The sequence below is a fragment of the Mastomys coucha genome, chromosome X, assembly GCF_008632895.1.
Source record: "Mastomys coucha isolate ucsf_1 chromosome X, UCSF_Mcou_1, whole genome shotgun sequence".
NCBI classification, from domain to species: Eukaryota; Metazoa; Chordata; class Mammalia; order Rodentia; family Muridae; genus Mastomys; species Mastomys coucha.
In genome coordinates this window covers 139,044,429-139,056,443 of record NC_045030.1, presented here as the reverse complement: position 1 = coordinate 139,056,443, position 12,015 = coordinate 139,044,429, and the positions used below count along the sequence as shown (strand labels likewise).

Sequence of the window (12,015 nt, the reverse complement as noted above, 5' to 3'; positions counted from 1 at the left end):
ACTGTGTTCCTTAGCACAACTGGCAAAGCAGAGAAAGACAGGTCTGCTTGATTTCATTTCTGTAAGAAATATAATTTTTTCATTTCATCATATTTTATCACTATTAGTATTATCATTATTATTACTATTATTATTAATTCATCCTAAAATATTGCCTCCACTCCAGGTTCCACCTCACAGAGTTCTTCCCCATTCCCTCTTCCCCTATCTTTTGCCTGTGAGAGATTGCCCACCCTAGCATCCCCCTTCCCCAAGGCATTAAGTCTCTACAGGGTTTGGAGCATCCTCTCCCACTGAAGCCAGACATTCCTCTGCTACATATGTGCCAGAAGCCTCAGAACAGCCCTTGTACACTATTTGGTTGGTGGTTTAGACTCTGGGATCTCCCAGGGTTCTGGGTTAGTTGACATTGTAGGTCTTCCTGTGAGGTTACCATCCCCATCAGCTCCTTCAATCCTTCCCCTAACGCTACCATACTGGGCCCTAACCTCAGTCCAATGTTTGGATGTGAGTGAATCTGTCTCAGGCAGTTGTTGGTAGTGTCTCTTAGAAGACAGCCATGTTACACTCCAGTCTACAAGCACAAAATGGTATCAGTAATAAAGTTATGGTTTGGTGCCCGCCCATAGGGGGGATCCAAAGTTGGGATAGTCACTGTTTGGCCATTACTTCAGGCTTTGCTCCATTTTCCCCCCTGCATTTCATTCAGACAAGAACAACATTGGGTCAAAAATCTTGAAGATAGGTTTCTGTCCTCATTCCTCCACTGGAGGTCATGTCTAAGTACTAGAGATGGTCTCTTCAGGTTCAGTATCCCCAATGTTGGACATTTTTGCTAAGGTCATTCACATTGAAACCTGGGAGCCTCTCACATCAGAGGTCTCAGGGTCGTTCTAGAGCTTTTGCCATCCCCTAACCCAGGCAAGTAAATGTTTTATTTCATTCTCCTTTCCCTATGGGACTCTTTCCTGTATACCTCCATACCTGATGCTACCTGCCTTTTCCCTCCTCCTCCTCTCTCCCAGGCAGGTCCCTCCATCCCCCTGCCTCCAATGATTACTTTGATTCTGCTTCTAAGTGGGATTGAAGTACCTGCATTTGGGCCTTCCTTCTTGTTTAACTTCTTAGGGTTTGTAGGGAGTACCCTGGGTATTTTGTACTTTTTGGCTAATATCCACTTATCAGTGAGTACATACCATGCATGTCCTTTTAGGTTTGAATTACCTCATTCAGGGTGATTTTTTTTCAGTTCCATCCATTTGACTGCAAAATTTATGATGTCCTTGTTTTTAATAGCTGAATAGTAATCCATTGTGTAAATGAACCACATTTTCTGTATCTATTTTTTGGTTGAAGGAAATTTGGGTTGCTTCCAGTTTCTGGCTATTATGAATAAGGCTGTTGTGAACATAGTGGAGTATGTGTCCTTGTGATATTGTGGCACATGTTTTAGGTATATGACCAGAAGGTGCATAACTGGGTCTTCAGGTATAACTATTTCCAACTTTTTGAGGAACCACCAATTGATTTCCAGAGTGGTTGTACCAGTTTGTAATCCCACGAGCAATGATGTTGCTTGAGTTTCTATCTTAGCAATTCTGATTGTACAAGGTGAAATCTCAGGGTCTTTTTGATTTGCATTTCCCTTATAACTAAGAACTTTAAACATTTCTTTAAGTGCTACTAGGCTATTTGAGATTGCTCTGTAAGAATTCTCTGTTTAACTCTGTACCCCATTTTTAATTGGGTTATTTGGTTTGTTGGAGTCTAACTTCTTGATTTCTTTATATATTTTGGATATCAGCCCTCTATCAGATGTAGGGTTAGTGAAGATTTTTTTTTTCCCAATCTGTAGGTTGTTGTTTTGTCCTATTGACAATGTCCTTTGCCTTACAGAAGCTTTTCACTTTTAAGAGGTCCTGTTTATCAATTATTGATCTAGAATCAGAGCTGTTGGTATTTGGTTCAGGAAATTTTTCCTGTACTAATCTGTTTAAGGTTATTTGCTACTTTCTCTTCCATTAGAATCAGTGTATTTTTGTTGTTGTTGTTGTTGTTGTTGTTGTTGTTAGGTCCATGATCCACTTGGACTTGAGCTTTGTGCAGTGTCATAAATATGGATCAATTTACATTCTTCTATATGAAGACCACAAGTTAGAGCAGCATCATTTATTGAAGATGCTTTCTTTTTCCCCCCACTGTATGGTTTTGGCTTCTTTTTCAAAGATCAAGTGTCCATAGATATGTAGGTTTATTTCTGAGTCTTCATTCTATTCCACCGATCAACATGTCTATTTCTGTGACAATACTATGTAGTTTTATCACTATTGCTTTGTAGTACAGCTTGAGATCAGGGATGGTGATTCCGCAAGACATTCTTTTATTGTTCAGAATATTTTTGGCTACCAGGTGGTTTTTTTTTCCATATGAAGTTGAGAATTGCACTTCCATGTCTGTGGAAAATTCTGTTGGAAATTTAATGAGAGTTACATTGAATCTGTAGCTTGCTCTTGATAAGATGGCCACTTTCACTATGTTAATCCTACCTATTCATGAGCCTGTGAAAGCAACACATTGAATGGTAATTTGAGGGTGAGGGTGCTGGGAAAAAAATAAGAGATTTCAACTCTGTAGTGTAAATACCAAAGTAAGTAATTACAGTTAGTAATAATATACCCTGTATCTGAATTTTACTAAGACAATCAATTATGAATATTTTCTCCACAATAAAAATATCCATACATGTAGCATCATAAGTATTCAACAGATTATATTTGGGAATATATATATATATGTATATGCATATAAAATATTCATGAAATTACAATGAAAGGGATATAATTAATATGAAGGAATGTAGGAAACCTATATACTTCCAAATTTACATATACTTACGTATTATAATTTTGTATCTTGGATTGCTAATACAATATAAAGTACATAATATGAGGCACCTAGATTAATGAAATTTATATAGAAAACAGTGTGTTTTTTAAAAGTCTAGAGGTAGAAAGGAATTTTCAACATAAAATGCTAGAACTTTATTTCCTTTTAATGTACATGTATTCCTTATTTGTACACCTAAACCTACAAAAGATGATACTTTATAGGTGATCAGAAAATATAAATGAATAAAATAACAAGATACAGCTATACATCTCTTTAGAGTGAGCAGTTTCCTAACTCTAATAACATCAAATGGTAAAAGGGGTGTGGGACCATAGGAATTCTTTTACCATTTTATTTATAAATGGTAAATAGTACAACCACACTGGAAGACATTTTGGCAGTTGCTTAACAAACTTCTAAAGAGAATTTCAATATGATCCAACTTCCTGACATTTACCTAAAGTTTTTGAAATTATAATTTGTTTAAAGCCTTCGCAGAGATGTTTATAGTAGCCTTGTCTATAATTATAATATTCAGAAGCAACCAAGATATCTTTCTTACATAAAATATTTCCAAATCATGAAATATTATCCGATACTTAAATCAGTTTTGACGCTGTGAAAATAGTCATAGTTCACATTTCAATTTAAATACACACCAATTAATTAATCAAGAAATCTGAAGAAGCTAGATGCTATATAATTCCAAAAATATGTCATTCTGAAAATGGTGAGACTGGAAACTGTGAAGAGATCATTGATTTTTCAAAGGTTACCTAAGAGAAGATAGCTGTGTAATGCACAGCAAATTAGAAGGGCAGGGAAAATATAATGATAGATATGGGTTATTATCTTCAATTTGTCTAAACCATAGAGAATCTAATTTAGAGAGTCAACCTTCAAGTAAAGTCTGATCTCTGGATGGTGGCATGTACATAAATGCCCAACAATGAAGGTAACATGCTATTCTTATATAAACTTTTGTGCCAAGGGCCACCTTTGGCTAGGAGAGGGGTTCTGAGACAAGGGGTGTCTGGGAGCAGTGAAACAAATGACTCAAAGTCAAATTGTTGGTTCATGCTTATGGCCTATGTTCTGCTTCTCAAATAGTATTCAACATGCTGATCTTTATTGGTTTTTTTTGTTTTGTTTTGTTTTTTAGAAAATAGTATTTTCAATCATTTTATTTAAGACCCAATTTACATAAAAGTAAACATACAAACTTTGGTATATAGTTCATAGAACTTTGAAAGATTAAAAAACTTAGTATTTACCAATTGAATTAAGACATGAAGCATTTCTGTTAGTCAAAGGTATTTTCTTATGTTTCATTGAATCCCTGTTCCAAAGTCAATCATTACTATACTAAATTTATATGATAATAAATTATTTTGCCTGACCTTACCTTTATAAAAGTACTATTTAGCACATTACACACACATGTGGCATGCAAGCATGTATGCATGCATGCACTTGTATAATTTAGTGCTAATCTGAGTATTTAACTATTTTGTTGAATGCATCAGTAGGCTGATGGTAAGACTGCAATGTAATCAACTATAGTGATACAACAGTCAGTCATACTGGGCTCCCTCTTCCAACTTTGTATTGTACTTCCTCATTCTCACTCTTGAAAAGGCACAGGAACTGTTTTCACTTTTGTCCATTTTATGACTAAAATCAAAGTTTGCTTTGCTCTCTATCATATAAGTAACCCACAGTTTGGGATTTCCTTTTCGTTAAAAAAGTAAAAAGTCACTGGAGCCCAATGAGTCCTCTAATCAACTAGAAATTCGTAAGTGATTTTAAAAATCTCAGTTATACTCTGTTAAGACAGAGAAAGGATAGATTTTTTTTAAATGTAGGAATTATAAATCCAGAAAAACATAAATGAATAAGTGTCTTTACAAACACATTGTGTCAATTATAGTCCTAATTTATGCAGTGGTCAAATAGCATTAACTGGCATATATAACTAAAACTGCTAGCAAAATTCAAGGGTACGAGGGTAAAAATAACAAAGGGAGAAATATTGATCCTGATTCAGTGTACAATGATACTTTCAGCAATGTCATAATTTTCATATTTCTATACCATCATAGTTCAAACTAAAATAATCCAATATTGCTCTTATTCTTTTACCTCTTGTCTCTCTGGTTTTCTTGCCTCTCTCTTGCCTCTTGCCCTCTTGCTCCCTCTCTCTTCATCTTCTTTCCATGTGACCATGGCCAGCATCTACCTCTCTACTCTTTTCCCTCTCTCTACATTCCTACAAGAAACACCTTAAAAAATAATCCAAAATTTTTTATAGAAATGTGGTTATACTCTCACTAAAAAGGGTATATTAAGAAGATTTCCCATGCAAAATAAGAGGTCTGAGGCTCGCATGGTACCGTTTCTTATTCTAAATATTTGTTTCTTTGTTTTGTTATCTATAAATAGCATTAAAATAGATGATGGAGTTGATGTTGACAGAGTTGCATGTAGGAAACAATAAAGCTTTTCTAGGAAAGATTTTGTTTGTGGACAGTCAGGCTGCAGTGGTGGGTCATGCTTGAATATGGCTCCCCAGATGCTTACTGAGATAATATTGCCTGGAATAGTTTTTGTTGCACATGGGACAGGGGTAGGGCCTCTCCCTACCGTGATTTTGTTTGTGTCTGTTGAGATCACATGGGCAGAAAAATTTCCATGTACATCCAGGCTCATTGCATGCATAAGCCTTCTCACCAGTGTGTTTCTTCATGTGGTCTGCAAGGTGGTAGGACTTTGTGTAAGATTTATTACAATCCTTATGGGTACATGAGTACTGCTTCAAAGAACGAGGGTTCTTCTGTGACACAGAGCTCAGGGTCTCGAGCTTTAACTTCATCTCTGGATGCTGTCCCTGGACCAAACTGTAAGCTGAGGGGTTTTTATGAGGTTGTTTTTGGATCAAAGTGGAACTTGAAGGATATGAGGATTCACCCACATATGGGGCTTGGTTACTAAGTGAAGTCACCTGAGGATCAAGGCTTTCTCCAATATTGGGTGTTCCATTCTGACTTGGGTAGACATATTGCTCAACATAGGTCCTCATCTGACCCAAGTAGAATGTCTCCTCAGAACTAGGAATTGTCTCTGAATGGCAAGCCAGGTTGTCTTCTGCACTGGATGTTGTCCTGCCCTCTTAGACCCAAGAAGAGTTGTATCAAGACTAGAGGCTGGTATCTGAAAGTCAGAGAGAAGCTGGCCACCAATTGGACTTGTCACTTGGGGATTCACAATCAAATCCTGGTTACATCTGTAGCCTGATGTCTGATACCCAGAGAGGGAGTGCTCACCACTGAGGAGATTCTCCTGACCTTTGGAGGAGGATTCTCCTGACCATTGAAGGATTTCATTTGGTCATTTGTTTGGCCACAGTTATCTCTCATCTGAGGCTCATAGACAGCCTGGTATCCATTTGGCAGTGTCATCTGGTCTCCATAGAATCCATTATCAGCTACAAGGCTACTCTGCTGATCCCCAAAAGGAAGCTGTTCAGAAGAGGTGGCTATGATTTGATTGGGATGAGGGGCCTGGCTATCACTGGGTGCTGTCATCTGGCTCCCACAGAGAGTCAGATGCCCTCCATTCCTGGTTGTCATATAGCTGTAATAGGTCTGGTCACCATTGAAAGGTATTTCATGGTCACCACTGAAGGTCTGGTCATGTACAGAAGCAAGGAAGTGATCCCCATTTGGGTCCTGGCCTACATGTCTTCCAGAGAGAGCAATTTGATGATTACCAAAGGTAGTCATCTGACTCTCACACATGGCTGTATTTTGCATCAAGAGAGTCTTGTCAGAATTCAGTGTCCTCATCCAGTAGCCTTCATTGTAGAGAGACTCCCTGGTGTCAAGTACTGCTGTCTTCTACCCAGAAGGGTGGTATGTCTTGGGGGTGCTGTTGAGCTGCATATGTTGAGGATCTGCAGGGGATTTTTTCTGCTCAGAAGAAACAACTTGCTGGTTCAAAGAAGAAGTCTCACTTGTCTCTCCAAAATGAAAACCAATGGCTTTTCCTGGGTGTGCTATTGAGTTCTGAGTATAGGCTGTCTCCTGTGTGCTATAGGATGCAGATGCTGTCACTGTTTGTTTCCAGGTAGGCATCTCTGAGCTCTGACCAGAAACAAGCTGGCTGGACTCCACAGGGGAAGGCTGGGTATTGTAGGTTCCTGACTACTAAGCACCCGTATTTTCTGCCATCTCAATATAGGCTTCACAGAAAGCCTGGGAACTGTTCAAGTTCCTCAAAGTCTGCAGTCCTGCTAATCCAACCATAGCTACTGGAAGATGAAAAGTTCAGTAGTATTGTAGTTTTGCAGTCTCACTAGAGAGATCTTCTCACCTCGTCTTCTCTATAGGCTGGGATCTGGAAACAGTGGGCTCCAATGCCAGTGTAGGGAAGGATGTGTGAACCAGCTGAAGACAAGTTGAAAAATGGTTGCTGATCGTTATTGTTTATCAACATATTTGTTATGTAACTTTGATAATATTTAGCAAAATTTTTATATTTACTTAAGAACATCATCATTTCCATTCCCAGTGATACACGAAATTAGCAGGCATATAATGGATATCTTTATGAGAGCTTCAAGTGATAACTATGTACCTTTTATCATTTTAAATGTGTGAAAAATTTGAATATATTACATTTATTTTTCTTATATTCTAAACCAAGTATTGAATGAAATTTATTTTATATAACTCAGATCCTTGAATTTATAATGATGATAAGCATATAACATATTACTGTATAGGAAGCATTTTAATATTACAAATTTGGGATTTTTTGATTACTTCAAGATCATTAATTACTTGTTTCAAGTAACCATCCATTAGACCCATATATTACCAAGTGTTTCTTGCCACTTCAGTATATATTCTTCAAGTGGATATTTAATTAATATTTATAATTAATATTAATATTTCAAGGATTGATTTAATGTCCATAATTTATTCATAGTTTGAACAAAACAATACTCAACATACCAATTTATGAGATATGCTGATATCACAAAATGAGAGTTAAAGAGGTCAACATTGAAAGAATATTGATGCTTATTATATTAAACAATATACAATGGAAATTTTTAATGTTTCTTCATTTTTAGTTCACCTACCCTATCCATGTGTCATTTCCTACACGGTCATTTTTTTTCTATATGTAAGAACCCTTCATTTGGGTACTAAATAGGGCTCCTTTTCCTTCTGTTACAGTGCCCAACACCACAAGACTCAAATGTTTCAGCAAATAAACACTATAATTTTCAAAATAATTTAGGCTTAAAAGGCTTCTTCAGGAGCATCCAGTCAGTTTCCACATAATAGACCTAAGATTGAAAATGTAAAAGTGATACCCAAGGTTAGTTTCCTGGAACTATAAATGCAGGGTATTTGATACACAGTTAGATATTGGTTCCTTAAAAAAGTTTAATACATTTTATCTCCCAAAATGATCATTTTCTTAAGGTGTCCCTTCCTTATCACTTCAATGCCAGAGAAAATATTTTCTATGCTATTTCTAAGTTGTTGCTCCATCAGATGTGCAACATATTGTTTTATGTTTTTTATATTATGATATTCTTTACATTTTCAGAATTTTTTCATAGATAAGCTTCTCCAATGTTTTGCAAACCATCCCTAAGGCCACTTAATTGTTTCAACTACAGTTATACTAACCTAGAACAGTCTGTATTCATCTGTCAACATTCCCACTTCCTATTTTATACTCATTGCTGTCCTTCTCTAACATTGAAATACAAGTTTCACTGAGTATGTAAATGATCTATATGTAAATGACTAAAAAAATAAATGCATTTGAGTGTCTGTCTTGATTATACATTGTCAATGTTTTATGCAATTTACTTAGTATAGTTTTCCTTGTATTTAAAAAAATTATCCCTACTCTGCTGTCTCAGATAATATACACTAAAGGTTTTCTTCATGTCTATTTAAGAATTTCCTTCTAAGGGGTATTATAGATTCATCTGCTCCTCTTTTGTATCTATTTCTGTTGGTTTGTTTTTGGTTTGGTATGGTTTGAAATAAGGGGTTGGTATTTATCCCATATCAGAGTAAACTCAACAAAAAGTCCAGTGAACTCACAGTACTATACCTATATCAAGTACATGAGAATTTGGATTAGAGGTGTGAGCTACTTCTCTTAATTTGTCTTTCTTCATATGTGTTTGATTATAAGGCTTTCAGGGCTAGAGAGATGGCTCAGTGGGTAAGAGCACCGACTGCTCTTCTGAAGGTCATGAGTTCAATTCCCAGCAACCACATGGTGGCTTACAACCACCTGTAATGAGATCTGACACCTCTTCTGGTGTGTCTGAAGACAGCTACAGTGCACTTAATTATCATAATTATTAAATCTTAAAAAAAAAAGACTGTCATATGCCTTTTTACTGTTCATGACATATTTATGGAAAACTTCTATAAGATTATAGGGTCTAAGACAACCTGCCATTAAAATAGGTGAAATAAATTGTGCCTTTAAGGAGCATAATTCTTAGTCCAAGGGTGGTGACACATCCATAATTCCAGAACATGAGATTGATTGTATAGATTTCTTCTATTTTATCTTCTATGCCTGAGATTCTCTCTTCCATCTCTTGTATTCTGTTGGTAATCCTTTTGTCGATAGTTCCTGTTCTCTTTCCTAGGTTTTCTATCTCCAAGATTACCTCAGTTTATATTTTCTTTACTGTTCTTATTTGCATTTTTCAGTTCTTGAACAGTTTTATTTATATCCTTCACCTGTTTGTATTTTTCTGTATTTCTTTATATTTATTTGCTTTCTATTTTACAGTTTCTATCTGTTTTTACATGTATTTTCCTGAAATTTTTAAGGGATTAGTTCAAAGTCTCTATCATCCTCAGATTGGATTGAAGATCATCTTCTTGTGCTTCAGTTTCATTAGGATATCCAGGCTTCCTGTTGCAGGGTAGCTGGGTTCTGCTGGTGCCATATTGCCTGGTTCATGTTGAGTGAGTTCTAATGCTATCCTTTACACATCTGGTTTTCCATAGTGTTGACTGGAAGATCCTGATGAAAGCAGTACTCCTCAGGCAGGGGGAGCCATGGGCCAGACAAGGTCAAGGGACCCTACTGTGTTGACTATGCTTCAGATTAGCAAGGATTGATGGACCAACATTACAGGCTGGTTGTTCTAGGGGCTCTTCCTCCCCTGGGAAACAGGATGCTCTTATGGTTCTGTAAAGCTCCTCAGGGATGTAGGATGAGCCCAGAACCAGACAATGGAGATTAGGGGCTTATTACTCATTTTTAAATGAAAATAGTCTCACAGATTATTTTGGAAAGAATGACATATGTTCTTTAAAGCATATTTTTTTCTCTAAAACATAATTGACCCTTTTCATTTATTGGATCATTCATTGACATCTGAGATAGATAAATGTTATTTGGTGTTTTTGTATTTCTAGATATGACATAGTGCCTATGACAAAAATAATTTTAATGTTATTTTTCTGATTAGTGAATTTTATAAGATTACTTTTATATTTTTCTGTATTAAATTTGAAACTAGTCACATTACAGTATTCAATTTTTGTTTACTTTGATTTCTAACTAAACATATCTCTAATTTTATATTCTTTCTTCCATTACAAACATAAAAATTTTATATTACTAACCATTTTCTAATTAATTGAATAGTCCTTACAGGCTGAAAGAAAATAAGAATATAAGAAAATGGTCTTATTTTTTTAATGTGGCTAAAACTTCAATAATATTTATATGCAGTGTGTTAATTATTAATATATTCCCACTAACATATAATGGAAAGTTTCTATATCCAGATTTCCAAGATTTTTGACCTTAGCAGTAATAAATCTTGACTATTTCACCAGTATTTTCTGCATTGTTTGTATCAAAGTTATTTGTTCTTTGCCATATCTCTGTAGTGTTTTTTATAAATATATTTCCTTAAATAGAATCATTTTTCAGTTCCTGGAATAAAACATCTGGGTTATGGAACATTAATCTTTAACAATATATTGCTAGACTCCATTATCTAATATTTTATTTAGAATTTTTATGACTATATTTATAATTTATATTGGTCAGTAATATATTGTGCTGCTAGTGATAATTTTTATTTTAGTAATGGATCTTCTTTTTTAAAATTGGATATTTTCTTTATTTACATTTCAAATGTTATCCCATTTCCCGGTTTCCCCCACTCCCAGAAATACCCTATCCCATCCTCCCTCCCCCTGCTTATATGAAGGTGTTCCTCTGCCTCAAGCAGGCCAATCTGGGCCTCTCTCAACACATGGGAGAAACAGGGTCCTAGTCAGGTCAACAAGGCATAGGTGAAGAAATAATGGCAGAGATGACCCATGGAAATGCAGGATCTGAATGTATTTCATAAAAATGGCATCATATTTTTATAGTTATTGAAAAAGAGAAATGAAAAATCTGGCAGCTCCTTAGTTGAGGTACCTCTGAGGCCATCTAAAACACACTGGGTCTAAAACGGCAGCCATCTCCTCTGGACTGGTGCAGCATCCCCGGCTCCAAGCATGCTCGGGCCGCATGGGCCCGGTGGGAGTCCTGGGGGCTGCTGGTGGGCCAGCCAGGAGGACAGAGCCTCGAAGCTCGAATCTGAGTCTTGAATGCTGACTGCTGCACACTGTCTCTCTCACACACAAACTCAGCTCAAGGTCCTGCCCATCCTTAGTAAAATGCCCACTAAGCTAATCTTCTGGGCTAGTAGAGACAGGTCTCTTACTTGCTAATTCCTAGGAGTGGTTCTGCTGTAGTACTTGACTGAGAATGAGGATTCTACTTGACCTTGACCTGGGATAAGTCTCCCACTCTGTGAGCTTCAATGCCTTACCCACAATGCCAAAGGCAATTAGTTTGGATGGGTAACATTCTTTACAAAATTCCAAGCCAGGGCTTGGCTAAGATGTTGGAACATTGATAAAGGTCAGAGAGCAATGTCCAATTTTGTCTAGCTATTAGTAAATCATATCTTTGTAGGCACCTAGGACACAAGTTCGCAAGGACATATCTGGTCTACCTCTGAGTTAGGGAATGCCAAGGAGATAATGCAGGAGACTGGCTTCC

At 36.5% G+C, this 12,015-nt stretch overlaps 1 pseudogene; it reads right to left on the bottom strand.

The window, feature by feature from the left end:
• Positions 1–5,419: 5,419 nt before the first annotated feature.
• Positions 5,420–7,118, bottom strand: LOC116096916 (annotated as a pseudogene).
• Positions 7,119–12,015: the final 4,897 nt, after the last annotated feature.